The sequence below is a fragment of the Pimephales promelas genome, chromosome 15 (genome assembly GCF_988280905.1).
Source record: "Pimephales promelas chromosome 15, fPimPro1.hap1.1, whole genome shotgun sequence".
Lineage (NCBI taxonomy): Eukaryota > Metazoa > Chordata > Actinopteri > Cypriniformes > Leuciscidae > Pimephales > Pimephales promelas.
The window spans coordinates 32248683-32264295 of NC_142783.1; the positions used below are offsets into that span (position 1 = coordinate 32248683).

The 15613-nt window shown below is 37.1% G+C and overlaps 1 protein-coding gene across 2 annotated transcripts in view; it reads left to right on the forward strand.

Annotated features, from left to right (window-relative positions):
* The window catches only part of alk (ALK receptor tyrosine kinase), a 419464-nt gene that overhangs the window by 62650 nt on the left and 341201 nt on the right, over positions 1-15613 (forward strand). The gene's annotated exons all lie outside the window — the stretch shown is intronic.

The window sequence follows — 15613 nt, forward strand, 5'->3', positions numbered from 1 at the left end:
TGCCACAGAAACTGCCCTGGTCAACGTAGTCAACACACTAAAAAATATGAAGCAACCCCCAACAACATCAGAAAGATGTAAAAAGGTTTTATTGGGGTTCTATATATGAAGCATAGGGTTCTTTACTCAACTCCAAAGAACCTTTTATGCTAAAAAATCCTAAAAAGGCACTCTTTGTGTGATATTTTAATTAATATATATATATTTTAATTAATATAATATAATATATATTAATTAACTACTTAAAATGATATAAATATAAACATTTTCTAACCCCCATATCTTCAATGTTGTGATCACTCACATGCTTTCATAAATACATTTTAGGGTCTTGATGTTTGTCAATAATAGGAAATATTTCATCCGGACAGGACAAAACAAATGATAATGAATGAACCCAGAAGGTTCCATATAGAACCTTTTTCCTGCTTAGAAAGAACCCTAAAGGGTTTTATTGAACCCTTAAAAAGGGTTCTGTATAGAACCTTTTAGGGGTTCCAAATACGTAGCGCTGATAGAACCTTTTAAGGTTCTATATAGAAGAGTGTAGTATGCTTTTGAATATGGAGTGGTTTTCCAGTTACATGTCTGAGAGATGACCTTTACAGTTTCTTTCTCCCATCTCTGACGCAGCAGATATGAGTGGAAATTATCGTTGGAGGTCAGAGCTCTCTGATTAGTCGCTCTTGATTAGGAACTTTCCAGCCCATCAGAACGGACACCTGCGTCGTTTGGCACTTTCTTAACATAGGGATGAGAAAAAGAGATTCAAATGCATTCCGTTGCTGAGGCATATCTTTCCAGATGCCTCAACGTCTCTGCTTCATGCTGCTTTTTGTGCAAAATGAAGATAGTCTGAGCCTTGATTATAACCGCAGCTCTGTGAAATAACGTACAGTTCGCAATGAAGCGTTTGTATTTAGTTGAGCTCAGTTCAGCTAATGTGATTTCCCTGCTCTCTGATCTCTGCTGTCATTTGGACCCCATTTACACCTGGTATTAAAATGCGACCTGTATCCAGATAAGTTATCCGGATAATAAAAAACGCATTTTAATGCAAGGTGTAAATGCGGTGTGATCGGATCTGCCTGACCACATCGGTAGTCTTGCTCGCATTGTGTTCGGATCTTTAATAGATGTAAATCTGGTTGTTGAAACCACATATGTTTATTTTACTTCTCCCAAAAATGCTAAAAAATGAACGAGTGAGAGCGTGTTATATAGGCTATATGTCATGTTTTAGTCAGATATGACGGCGCTACTGCGACACGCAGATGAGCATCGATGAAACATTGCAAATAAAAGTGAAAGTAAGTCACAGACGCTTAACACACAATCATCTTCAAAGAACCTAAATGATCTTACCAGGGCTGTTGCCACTCTCTCTTATTGATGTCTTTGGTTTTGAAATTAGCTGGTGATCAATAAATTGCAGCTCATATCTTTTGCTTTTGGTGGCGTGCAATCTGTTAAATCTGCATATAACGCGATTAGTTAAAGATCGGATTTATATCCGTTTTTGCAAAAACACATTTATGTGGCCACTGGCCAGGTGTAAATGGAATTGGTAAGATCAGAACACTTATTATCCGGTTAACTTATCTGGATACATATCGCATTTTAATACCAGGTGTAAATGGGGTCTTGCATTAAGTGGAAAGGTCAGCATTTCAATTCGATTGCAGTCAGATGTTTTGAAGATAACTATGGTTGGTAAAAATGCCAATGGGAACATGACTTTAAATCAAAATGTCCTGCGTCTTGGGGTTTGTGTTGATCTGACTCAGATTTTTATTCAAATTGCTCTTCTAAGTTTGTCAACCAACTTTTTGTTTTTCATACCATGACCTACAAAAAGTTATCTCCTCAATAAAACGAAAGGCCACGAGGCATAATATATTAATAATGTTTTTCTCATACTGACACTGCTATGGATATAGAGAACATGCTGTGGGTGAGAGTAATATTAATATTTTGTAATGGCGAATGGTTCTTGACAGTCGAAATGTCGCCGCCACAATGTTCTGGATGTTTCGTGAATTGTTGTGTGGTTGCTTATCGTCCCAGTTCAGAAGAGCCAATCCCCAAGATAATATGAAGTAACACTTTATTTTGGACATTCTACTTAATAACTTTGCAATTATGTCAACTACCAATCACTAGTATTACTAGACTGTCATGCTAATACTTAATTTTGATGCTCCCCAACAGACATTCTACTGACTATAAGTAACTTAGCTAGTACATGTCAACTTATTCTATTAAAAAATTAGTTCTAATCAAAATGAAAATTACCTGATAATTTACTCACCCAAATGCCATCCAAGATGTTCTTGTCTTTCTTTCTTCAGTGGAAAAGAAAGTAAGTTTTTTTTGAGGAAAACTTTTCAGGATTTTTCTCCAAACAATGGATTTTAATGGTAATCAAACAGGTGAAGTCCAAATCAATGTAGACTCAAAGGGCTCTGCACGATCCCAGCTGAGGAATAGGGTCTTATCTACACTCTAAAAAATGCTGGGTTGTTTTAACCCAACTTTGGGTCAAATATGGACTAACCCAGCCGTTGGGTTAAATTTTTACATTACATTTTTAACCCAACATTTCGGGTTTGTCCATATTTGACCCAAAATTGGGTTAAAACAACCCAGCATTTTTTAGAGTGTAGCGAAGCGATCGGCCATTTTCTTAAAAAAAAAAATCAAATGTATATACCGGTACTTTTTAACCATAATTATTTGTCTTGTGCTGGTCTGTGACATGCCAGGCATTTCGTAATCACTTGAAAAGTTCAAACTGGACGTAGGTGGAAAACTCGCCCCATTGTTTACAAGTGTGGAGTAGGAGGATCAGTTAAATTTTATAGTATGTTGAATGACATAAAAATTGTCCTTTTTTTGTGCGTATCCTGGATGTTTAAAACAATGGGGCGGTACTTCCGCCTACGTCCAGCCTGACCTTTCCAACGTGATTACATAATGAGTCGCTTCGCAAACCAGCACAAGACAAATAATTGTGGTTACAAAGTATATACACTTAATTTTTTTGAAAATGACGAATCGTTTCGCTAGATAAGACCCTATTCCTCAGCTGGGATTGTGCAGAGTCATTTGAAGCTCTTCAAAGCCTTTTGAAACTGCATTGATTTGGACTGAATGTTTTCCTCCAAAAACAACTTTTCTACTGAGAAAAGAAAGACACGAGCATCTTGGATGGCATTGGGGTGAGTAAATTATCAGGAAATTGTAATCTTATATGATTTACTCGACCCAAGATATGGCTCTTTTTTGTATCATGCCAGTATGATGCTGCAAACAAACAAATAACCAAATTACACCGGTCTACAATGAAGAGCCATATATGGTTCAAAATATCATATCATATACGTAAGCTTTTTTGATTACTTAACTTTTTCCTCAAAACAGGTCTTTAAAATGTGGCATATGTTTAAACACAATGCACAATGGTTTTGATTATTCAGCCTTATTCATAAGTTTTATATATTTAGCTGTTCACCATCTCCATTGTGTTGAAAACTCTTGCTAAATGGATGTTGGAAATAATTTTGTTTACACATACAGTGTATCCTTGGAAATTATCGGTGCATCTGGTATGTGGGAAGAGTAAAGACCTCCTTCGTCTTGAATGTTAGTAATTAGTCATTAGTGTCCCATTTCCATTGTACTGTGTACTTATTAGTGGTGATTGCTTTAAGACTCAGCGTTCCACTAAACCATCAACAAGTGTGTGTTTTTGTGTGTGTGTACACATGTATGTATGTGTGTGTGTATGTGTGTATATGAACACACATACATACACACACACATGGTGAATGTCATCTGTATTACCAGTGTTTTTTTCCCCAACATTTTAGTGGATAAAAGTTAAATATTGCTCTACAGCACAGCCATGTTTCACTTGAATCATTTACATTGGAAAAAAAGCTTGGAGTGCTCAGAGATAAACGCAGTTTATGGAAGTCACTCACTTAGTTTTGACGTTAATAATGTTATCTCTTGTGTATTGCCATTTATAAAAGTTGTAAAATGCAGTTCTGTGTTTGGCCAATTATTTTTGTTTAGTAATTGTATTGTTCATTGGTAGTTAGAGAAGCAGCTTTTAGGAGCAACACTGCAAACACACAGACACACACGATACATTTTAGTACTTACTGTAATTTGCTATAATCTGTGCTTCCACTTGAAGAGCACTGGCTGACCCTGGTACATACACAATACTAAAGGTTAAAGGTATGAAGGGCTCTTTCCATGAATAACCTACAAAATGGGTCCTGGAAGCCTGGATTTTTTGTTTTCTCAAACAAATGGTCACTGAAATGATGTACTTAACCTTCAGAAAATTTTCTGAATCGATCCCAGGAGGTCAAACTTTTTTTTTTTTGTGTGGAATTTTTCAGCATTGTTGCCAAAATTATATGGCTTTATGCAGCAAGTCTAATTAGTTATAAATAGTCACTAAAAGAAAAGAAAAGGATAAAAGATGTGTGCTATCTGTTTGTGGGAAACCTGTAAAAAGTGTCTGTAGATTATATTCACAAGTATCCATTGATTTATATTATGCAAAACATCAAATTTAAAATTCAGTTACCAAATGAGTAATGAATTCATCCCATTTCAGTCCCAAGTGGAAGCAAATTTGATGGAATGGGATCCAACCCAGACAGCAACAGTCTCGGCCCAGATCCGGCCCACATCTGGTACACGTGAATACCACACGTTCCCTGTCTGGCCCTCACTTAGTTATTAAACATTTTCTTTTCTTTTTTTTACTGCGTGTAAAAAAATAATAAAAATATCCGACTTGTGTATTATCTGGATAATGAAATTCAAATTTTAAATGAATAATGTTGAGTCACGTCTTGTTCAAAGCAACTGAGCAAAGCAAAGATAATGTATGCTTTAAAGAAATAAGGAAGAGACATATGTGTGATTTGAATCTGCTGTGCTATACCAGACTATCCCGAACAACATTAAAGCTCTCTGAAATATTCCGAGATAAGCTCTTATATGTTTAGGCAGAACTCTGAACCTCAGGCACATTGCCTGCTATCAGCAACGCCTGCTCATTATGTCTTCATTTAACACATTTCAACCCTGGGAAGGGCATCATAACCCTGAAGGCAGAAAAAAATCTAATAAACAAGATAGATTCTCCTTCATTACCTTAAGATGAAAACACAATTGTCATGAAGCATTCCTGCATGTCATTACCGAAATCTCCATAATCCATATATTTAGAAAAGAAAAGCATAGTTGATGCTGGAACTCTGAGTTAGAACCGAACGATGTATAGTATTGTTAAAGAAAGTGAAGTTTGTGCTGTTAGGAGTTACATTAGCTTCTAAGGAAAGCATCAGCTAAGGCGAACCATGCATTTGGGGTTGCTATATGTAGGGTTAGGTATTTAAACTCTTAGTATTAAACAAATTTGTTAATGTAGGTATCCTGCACCAGGCAGGTTTGTTGAGGAACGATGTGCTATTACTTTTCTAAACATTTTTCATGGAATATGATAAAACGGCTGAAAAAAAAATCAATAGACTTACATTCAAAGTGAAATCTCAGCCATATCTGTGGATCAGAATATCATAGATTTGGGAGTTGGAGTAGCTATTTCACAGCCATGTTATAATTTGTGCAAGATAGTTCCTATTCTAACTCCCAAATCTCTACTATATAGTACTTGTCTAAATCTTGTGTCGTGTGTAGAACTACTTGCTCAACCTGATCACACTAAATGCGTCTCTATAGCACACAATGGGTCTCATTCATGAAACACGAGCAGAACGAATTTGTGTGTAAATCGTGTGTAAAGTGGTTCTGGCGTAAATTTTCGGATTCATTAAAATGTTCATATTTTCCAAATGTTAGTTGGTACGATAGAAATTTACTCCTGCTCCCAGCCACGCGTAGGCCCTAAATAGTGCGCTTAACATCCGAACATTTAGCTCATTAATAAGGCTGCATTTTAATTCACCTTAATCGGATACATATTTAAACAGCATTTAAAAAAAAAATATTTTATATAGTAATTACATATGGTTTTTCTTTTTACTTTTATTATGAGAGCCAGTAATAGATCTGGTGATCGATGGCGGTCCTTCTCCAGTTTGAATACGATTTTTCCGCTGTCCTGCTTAATGTCAAATCATTTTCTTCTCACTTCTGGAAGTGTTCGATTAACAAATGAATCTCCATTAACTGCCTCTGTAATATGCTGCCAAGCTTCCTTTTTTTAGGACCTGATACGCCACTATGTACGCTTGAAAATAAAATTTGGCTTTTTGAATGAACTTCTGATAATAAAACTTAATAAATAAAAGCATCCGAGAAATCTTTCTTTTTCATTCGCATTCATGTTATTATATGCCTATGTAGGCTGTAAATGTCAGTCGGATATAATGGGCCTGATTTATGGTAATTGAGAATGAACGTGCACACGCATCCCATTTACGACTGGTTGGAATTCATTAACACACACACATTTCACTATCACATGATCTGACGTTTACGACGTATTTGTGAATCAGGAGAAGAGTTTTCGGGAAGGTCTCTTTACGCGCAAATCACTCTCATTCTCATTTACTCGTATGTTTACGAATGTTTCATGAATGAGACCCATTGTGTTTATCGTGCAATTTATACGCTAAAGTGAGTTTTTACATGCATGGGATGTGGTTGGTTAGGGTAGGTTTAGTAGTGGTGTGGGGTGCGTGCGTGTGTATTATACGTTTGTATTATATGTGTTTGTATAATACGCATTTACATGATCTCAATTGTTTATCAGATTATCTCAAGCCTCCTTTTTTGGAATTGTCACTTTTGAAATTGTAATGAAGGAAAACTGAGTTGTCCCTAGTTAAAATCTACTAGGCCTATATGTAAAAGTATTATGTAAATAATTACTGTATGCTATATATATATATATATATATATATATGCTAAAAATGATTACATAGAGAAGACTATTATGAGAGAGAGATCGAATGAGCGAGTCATCTGATACAGCATTAATTTTTCTGGTCAATCTCATATTCATAATACGCTGAGGAAATGTCTGTCGGATTATCCTTTCAGCGTTTATGGGGATTTCACAAGGTGCTGTTGAAAGCAAAATGTGGAATATTCAAGCTTTTAAAGATGAAAATCTAGTCTATATAATGTTTGTCAGCTATTTTTGAGATATTTCTGTAGCTAGGTTTGGCTATATGATGCATTTTGAATAAGATATCGACCTAATTGATCAGATCTGGGCTGGATGAGCTGCTTTATAAACGGGTCCAGATCTGGTCTGGATCCCCAATCCTTATCTAATCCGATTCCACTGCGCTGTGCAAGAGGACTCTGATCCGGATCCGTTCCGGAGTCAGTAAGGATGTTCTCGGCGGATACATGAGCATTGAACATCCGCTCACATCTCTAAAAAAAACATCGAAAAAAACTTTCAGAGGTGCTATCTTTATAAATAAACCACATATGTGAAGTTTAAACTAGGCCTACATTCTCACCTAAAACAACCTCTCAAAACTACTTCTCGTGACACAACAACAGTAGTATTTGAAAAAATGATATTGGGTTTGCTCTTCTGCCATGAGAAATGCTGCAAACCGAGTGATACAAACATGAAATGGTTCCTGTGGTGATACTGGTAGAATATGGCATGGTTGGAAAGACCTCTCATTTTACATTCCTTTAACATTTACTGCTCGATACGGGTGTTACCTGCAAAACATTCACTGAAAATCGATCAATTACTGAAGAGTTCCTATCATTAATACTTCAAAAGCATGTATTGATTCACCAGATTGCATTCCTCTGGGTTCAGTCTGATTCAGACTCCTGCTGAAAGATCAAATTATGTTTCAGATCATTTAAATCTGATTTGCTGTGCAGCATGTGTGGTGTTTGCCAGCTGTTGGCCAGGTGTTGCTCGGTTGGTTGCTCTTAGGTGACTTTGCATGCCAAAATATGTGAAACCCCTTACAGTAGCAACGAGACACAGATTGGAATTTCTGAATTATTTAAAATGATAATTATATGTGCAGTTCTTACCTCAAGAAGCTATTTCTACCTTATCCTGCATGTCTACTTTATTTGATGCAACTTAATAATATTGTATAAAACTAGAACGTATAAAACTAGAAGTGGTGCTTACAGTGGCAAAACTCACCACCCGGTTGCTAGAGTGTGGCACATGATTGCATACACGCCAACAACCATATACAATAATCTGATGCTGAGATATGGCTTATTCATGTTGTTCAGATAGTTGCTAGGGTGTTCTGGGTGGTTGCTAGGCAGTTGCAAAGGTGTTCTGGGTGGTTACTAAGCAGTTGCTTGGGTATTCTGGGTGGTTGGTCTGGTGTTGCTAGTGGGTTGCTAGGGTGTTTTGAGTGGTTGCTATGGTGTTGCTAGGCGGTTGCAAAGGTGTTCTGGGTGGTTGTTAGGCAGTTGCTAGGGTAGTGATAGGCAGTTGCTACGGTATTCTGGGTGGTTGGTCTGGTGTTGCTAGTGGGTTGCTAGGGTGTTCTGGGTGGTTGCTATAGTGTTGCCACTAGGCGGTTGCAAAGGTGTTCTGGGTATTTGCTAGGCAGTTGCTAGGGTAGTCATAGGCAGTTGCTAGGGTATTCTCGGTGGTTGGTCTGGTGTTGCTACTGGGCTGCTAGGGTGTTCTGGGTGGTTGCTATAGTGTTGCTAGGCGGTTGCAAAGGAGTTCTAGGTGGTTGCTAGCCTAGGCGGTTGTTAGGGTATAGTGATAGGCAGTTGCTAGGGTATTCTGGGTGGTTGGTCTGGTGTTGCTAGGGTGTTCTGGGTGGTTGCTATGGTGTTTCTAGGTGGTTGCTAGGGTGTTACACAGTTGTGTAAAAGAAGCTGGGTTAGATTTAATGAGATATAATGTAAACTTTAGAGTTGATTAAGAGGTAAAAAAAAACACATCTGATCAACAAGTCTGTGATGGAGAGATCCAATCAATTTAGCGTCACTAACTGCATTTGCAAGGGGGAAAAAAAGCCTCCGGCTGAATCGGCTTCAGAGATATACCATACGTGCTTGTTGGCTGTCAACGGATTTGCTTCAAATGTAGACATTTCATCAGCGCTAATACAGGTAGACGCCATTTTTTAAATGTCCTTATTTAATATTTTGAAGGGTTAATTTATTCCACACTAATGCAGATGCTCCTTATTTTCCTTCAAAAAAATTGTCTCAGAGAAAAATGACAAGAGGAAAAGGGCTTTAACCATCTCTTCACGTAGACGGAAGGGTTTTATGAGGCTTCACGCCACTTTATTGAACTGGCATTCGCAACGCTGTTCTTTACTGTTGTTTACTTTTCTATTAGGAATTGAGAGCCTAAGACTGTCAATAAAATCACTCGGTGAATTCATCTTGTACTCCATCCATTCTCTATCTTTGGCCTCTTCAACCAAGAATCCCCAGAGGTTTCAACAAGGGGTGAGAGAACAGCAAAACGTACAACCGATGATTTAGCCTTCCCTTTAGAGAGGGGAATTCAATAAGGTTTTAAAAAAGGGGAGTGAATGAAAGAAAGATGAGTGATAAAAGAGGTTATGAAGGCTGAGTATGCGTTTAACCCAAGACACACGCATTATAAAATAGCTCCAGTCATATAGCATTATAAAACAGAACAGAAGTGGGGGTGACTAAAGTAAAATAGATTGATAATAATAATAATGAATATATGATAATTAATGGGATAGTTCACTTTGAAATTAATTTTCAGTATGTTTTATCTTACCTCAAGGACATCCAAGATGTAGTCTTTGTTTCCACAGTAGTTTCAATTTTGACATTTTTAGGTCAAACCGTTCTTGTCTGTCGGTCATATAATGGAGGTCTATGGTCACCACCTCAAAGAGCATGCACAGAGAAGTCCAAATTAAATGATCTTTGTATTAAAGGGATAGTTCACTTTGAGGTCTATGGTCACCACCTCAAAGATCATTTAATTTGGACTTCTCTGTGCATGCTCTTTGAGGTGGTGACCATAGACCTCAAAGTGAACTATCCCTTTAATACAGAGTATTAGCAAACAAATCATAATAAACAACTCTTCTGCAAAGTAACAACTTACAGTTGCCGCAACATGTGTGTTAAAACAGAAATACAAGGTTCTGTCATGAAACTTAAAATGGTGCAGGCTGATTGGTCCTTAACTAAATTTGTTATCACATCGTTATCTACATAGCACAGCTGATTGGTCGCTGTGACATCAGCAGCCAATGAACTTGCGACATGGAACACACATTTCAAAGTAGAATAACTTGCTGTAGCATTGCTTTTCAGAGAAATGAGTATGTGAGCTTAGCATGTTTCTCTACAAACATATTATGGTATTTTATGCTTTAGTACAGTCAAAAAAATGACATACAGCACCTTTAATGTTTATCTATCAGATGTTTTTCAGTAGCTTAGAACATGGATTATCCAATCGGATTTCAGAGCCGAAATAATCCCTTTTAAAAAGGATCATTTTATTGACCACTAGCTTCCTGAACAACTGCTTTTTCAATCTTCATCCTATTTTCACCCTGTGTGATACTGAAAGGAAGGCAAGTCAAAGGAGAACCAAAATATAGAGAGCATTTTACTGAAGTCTTATGCACAAAATGCTGCCATACATTCACTACTGAAATGAGATTTCACACATTTGATTGCATTTGCCGAAGACACGGGAAGAGAAAGGGCAGAATGTGTGTGGTGTTAAAAACTGAGCTTTATTAATGCTAGTTTTGACACAGCTAATCTGACAGAGAAAGTCCTGCTCTCTGATCCACTTGACTGTAAAGGTCTTACTATTATGTAACCTGCATGAATACAATTCTCTTCTGCTATGGCTCGTATACAGTAGTATATGGAATTGTTACCATAAGAGAAAAAAAAAACACCTTGTAAGATATCATTTAAGTGCTTATTATCAAAGCTCTGTGTATTTTAGGGGGCAGAACATATAATTAAATGCAATATAATGATGATTAAAAGATCCTCAAATCCTAATTTTTCAAATTTTAACATGACAAATGATCTGTTTGTCCTCCCGATGTGCTTTTTAATATTACAAATCATTGCATGATGTTTGCTGTAACAATAAGCAAAAAAAAAATGGTCTCTGGGTCTCTCCGTGTCTCTGTCAATGGTGGTTCCTTGATGCTTCCAACACTAAATCGAAATGTGGCCAAACTTCCAGAGAGATGCATTGATCAGCGGAGCTCATTTTGCCTTTAGTTAGTTAGTGCTGCATACTAAAAAAGAAGCATTTTGCTTCAAGCAAGTTACTCATGAGATAAATGTCAGATATAATGAGTAATCAGCAGAACGTATCCATCGGCCTTGACGTGCACAAGATTTGAATCCATCGTATGTCATTAATGAATATAAAAATACACAGTGAAACAAACATTTGTTTAAGTTATAAATAAAACAGATTATTAAAGTACATTTTTAAAGAAAATACCATTTCCAGCTTTCTACTTTAAAATGATGTTTTATTCAATGTGTTATTTGCTGTTTCTTTGTAATTAATTGTGAAATGTACTAGTTGGAAATAGTACCCAAGCACGTTCTCTTTATTCTAATGTGCTGTTGTTATAGTTTAATTACCTTGTAGAAGTACTGAGTGATCTTAACTACATGTGTATGTTTAGGGTTTGGTTTAATGTAAGTTGCATGCACGTGTAATTATGAATAATTTACTGTTATTACTATAGTAAGCCAAGGCAAGGCAAGTTTATTTATATAGCACATTTCACACACCATGACAATTCAAAGTGTTTTGCATAAAAAATAGGCACAAAATCAAAGCAAAGGAAAGTAAAACAAAAACAGTTATAAAAGGAATTAAAAGAGATAAATGATACAGTTATAAAATGAATTAAAGTAGTAAAAAGATTATACATAGAATAAACTTCTCATCTGGCAAAACACTGGTGTGTCTTATTTAGCATCACTCTTAGAAGAAATGGTTCTATTTAGAACCAGAAATGGTTCCATCCCCCGCTTCATATATGGAACTCTTTTTTTTTTTTTTTTTTTTTGGTAAAATGTTCTATTGGCCAAGTATGGAACCCCAGGGTTCTATATAGAACCCAGAGGAACCCTTTTTTAAGAGTGTATAGAACCTTTTAGGGGTTCCAAATACATAGCACTGATAAAACCTTTTAAGGTTCTATATAGAACCCTTTCTTCTAAGAGTGTGGTTTTACTCTTACACTCTTAGAAGAAAAGGTTCTATATAGAACCTTAAAGGTTCTATCAGCGCTCCATATTTGGAACCCCTAAAAGTTTCTATACAGAGCCCGATTTAAGCGTTCAATAATAAGAAACCCCTTTAGGGTTCTAAATTGACTTGATTCCTGACTTGATTTTAGTTGTTAGACCCCTGGAGTCAAGGTATGCATTCACCTTGTGAACTCCATCTTTGTTTCCAAACGCAATGACTTCAGTTTTGTCTTTGTTTAACTCCAGAAAGTTTTGCCACATTCAATCGTTCACTTCATCAATGCATTAGCACAGGCACACAGTTCATTAGGCGATAGGGTTAAATAGAGCTGTGTGTCGTCTGCATAGCTGTGGTAAGCGATTTGGTTCTCTCTCATTATTTGGCTCATTGGGAGCATGTACAGGTTGAATAGGACTGGCCCAATAATCGAGCCTTGAGGGACTCCGCATGTCATGGATGTCCACTCAGACTTTTGGTCTCCTATACTCACATAATAATCTCTCCCTACCAAGTATTGACCTGAACCATTTAAGGACTATCCCAGAAAGCCCGACCCAGTTTTCCAGCCTCTCAAGAAGTATGTTGTGATTGACAATGTCAAGTAGTACCAGAATTGATGTGTTTGCCTGTGTCAGTGTTTAAACGAGTATCTTATTTTCTTCATGAGCGCTGTGCTCTGTGCTGTGATGTGGTCGGAAACCAGATTGGAAATTGTCAAAGGATCCATTTGAGATTAGGATTTGTCCAGCTGATTGAAGACAGCTTTTTTTAACGATCTTGCCTATGAAAGGAAGATTTGAGACTGGTCTGTATTTGCTCAATATGTTGCTACCCAGATTGCTCTTTTTCAGGAGGGGCTTGACAACTGCAGTTTTCAGGGACTTTGGGAAGGTCCCAGAGAGAAGTGAGGAGTTTGCCACTTCTAAGCAGTTAAGCACACTTTTGAAAAAGGAAGTGGGGATTGCATCAAGGGCATGTTTTAAGGTGCTGTACGGTTTCTTCCAAATTTTACCACTAATTTCTTCAAAATCAGACATAGACAACGACTTTCTGCGGATGTGGTCTGATCTGTCTTACCTTACCCCTGTCTTACCTTGATCGCCTTTCTGATATTATTGATTTTCTCAGAGAAGAAGGAAGCAAACTCACTGCACATGCTGTCAGAGAGCATTTCCCTGGGAATCTGGTTTGTTAGACTCTCTCCAGTTGCAAAAAGAGTGTGTGTGTTGTTTCTGTTTCTGTTTATAATATTTGAGAAGGATTCTGTCTAGCTTTGCCTAGTTCCACACTGAAAGCATGAAGGCTGTCTTTATAGATGTTATAATGGACTAAAAGTGTTGTCCTCCGCCACATGCGCTCAGCTGCATTGTCTTTTCATATTTTGCATCGCTGTTGAGTTTCTCCAAGGTGATTTTTGTCTGCCACTCTTCTTTCACAGAAGCAATATCATCAATTACATTCTGTACTTTTGAGTTAAAGGACTGGAGGAGTGAATCAACAGAGTCCGCTGATATGCTTGGTGTTAAAGATATACGGCCTTCATAAATATTACACTAGTGTTCTCGTTTAAGCATCTCTTCTTGACAGACACGGATCTAACTTCAATAGTAGGAGAGATAAATATGTCTAAGAATATGCAGAATTTTTTTAACAGTGAGTAGTTCACTTTTGAAAAAAAAAACTTTTGCTGATAATTTACTCACCCCCATGTCATCCAAGATGTCCTCGTCTTTCTTTCTTCAGTCGAAAAGCAATTAAGGTTTTTGATGAAGGATCGAGGATTTTTCTCCATATAATGGACTTCAATGGGAACCAAACGGTTCAAGGTCCAAAAGACAGTTTCAGTGCAATGCACGTTCGTGACTCTCCTGTTCGAACTCGTTCATCAAAATGAACGAATCTTTTTCCGAATCATTTGGTTCATTCAACGAAATTGACTCGGAAAAACAATTGTCCATTTTGAACAGGAGAGTCACGAACGTGCATCACAGAACAGAGCATTAGAGCTTATAAAATGTACACTTTGTTATTGATTTATTAAATGAGCGATCGTTTTGCTTGATAAGACCCTTATTCATCGTCTGGAATCGTTTAAAGCCCTTTCAACAGTTTGCAGTTTGTACTGAAATTGTCTTTTGGACTTTGAACCGTTTGATCCCCAGTGAAGTCCATTATATAGAGAAATATGCTGGAATGTTTTCATCAAAAACCTTAATTTCTTTTCGACTGAAGAAAGAACGACATGGACATCTTGGATGACATGTGGGCGAGTAAATTATCAGCAAAAGTAAAAAAAAAAGGGTTACCAAAAAGCATATGTAAGGGTTAAATAATATGCTAACATTTAAATAGACAACTTTGCAGAGAGAGTGAGAGAGAGACCTTGAATAACACATATGAGGGATAAAGGCTGAACCCTCTTTTCCCTTTAAACTACTGTCTGTACTTTTTTATTTTGATTTATTTATTTATTGTATTGTGATATATTTATGTATAATATGAAATGTCCTCCCCTCCCCTTTTATTGATTTATGTTTGTATATGTCTATTGCTTTGGCAATTTTGTGCTATTTTACACAGTCATGCTAATAAAGCTCATTTGAAATTGAAATGAGAGAGAGAGAGAGAGAGAGATAATGCATGTGCTAATGGTGCTCTTGTTATAGTAGGTGAGTATAAAATGATCCAGGCCTTCTCTTTCCCATCTTATTAATCATTCCCATTACCTTCCAGTGAATTTGTAAAACCTTTGTCATGACATAAGCCTTCATTTTTTAAATGTAATCTTGTACTTTCCCTTGCCTACACCTAATCATAGATCAAACCCCAGCCGGGGACTCTCTGTGCAAGCTGTGTAGTGAGAATCCTTCTCTACGGCTGGATTTATGCCTCTATGGAGTAATAACATATTTAAAGAGCATTTGAAATGTTATGCAGTGCGCATAGTTCACATGAGAATGAGTACAGAGCTTAATAGAGATGTGAACAAAGGCTAAGCTGGGGCATTGTGGGATTGTGTGCATCTATCTGGGCTCCTAAATTCTCACCACGCCAAGGTCAAGACATTATAAACAAACAAACTAAAAAAAAGCTTTAATGTACACACACCAAGCTCAAATGCCTATAGGCGTTCTGTTGCAAACTCGCTCCATGCAAATGTTAAACGGATTTTCCACCATTTGTCGTGGTTTAGTATGTTTTGTCTCACTCCTGTCATTCCCAATCATGTGCTCATTACCGTAACCTTCAAATGCGCCTGGACTGCTATACATCCGAGATCTCAGCAACATTTTTCGCCTCACAGACTGTTTACACTGCACCATTACCAAACTCGCTCATTTACGGCTGGAAAAG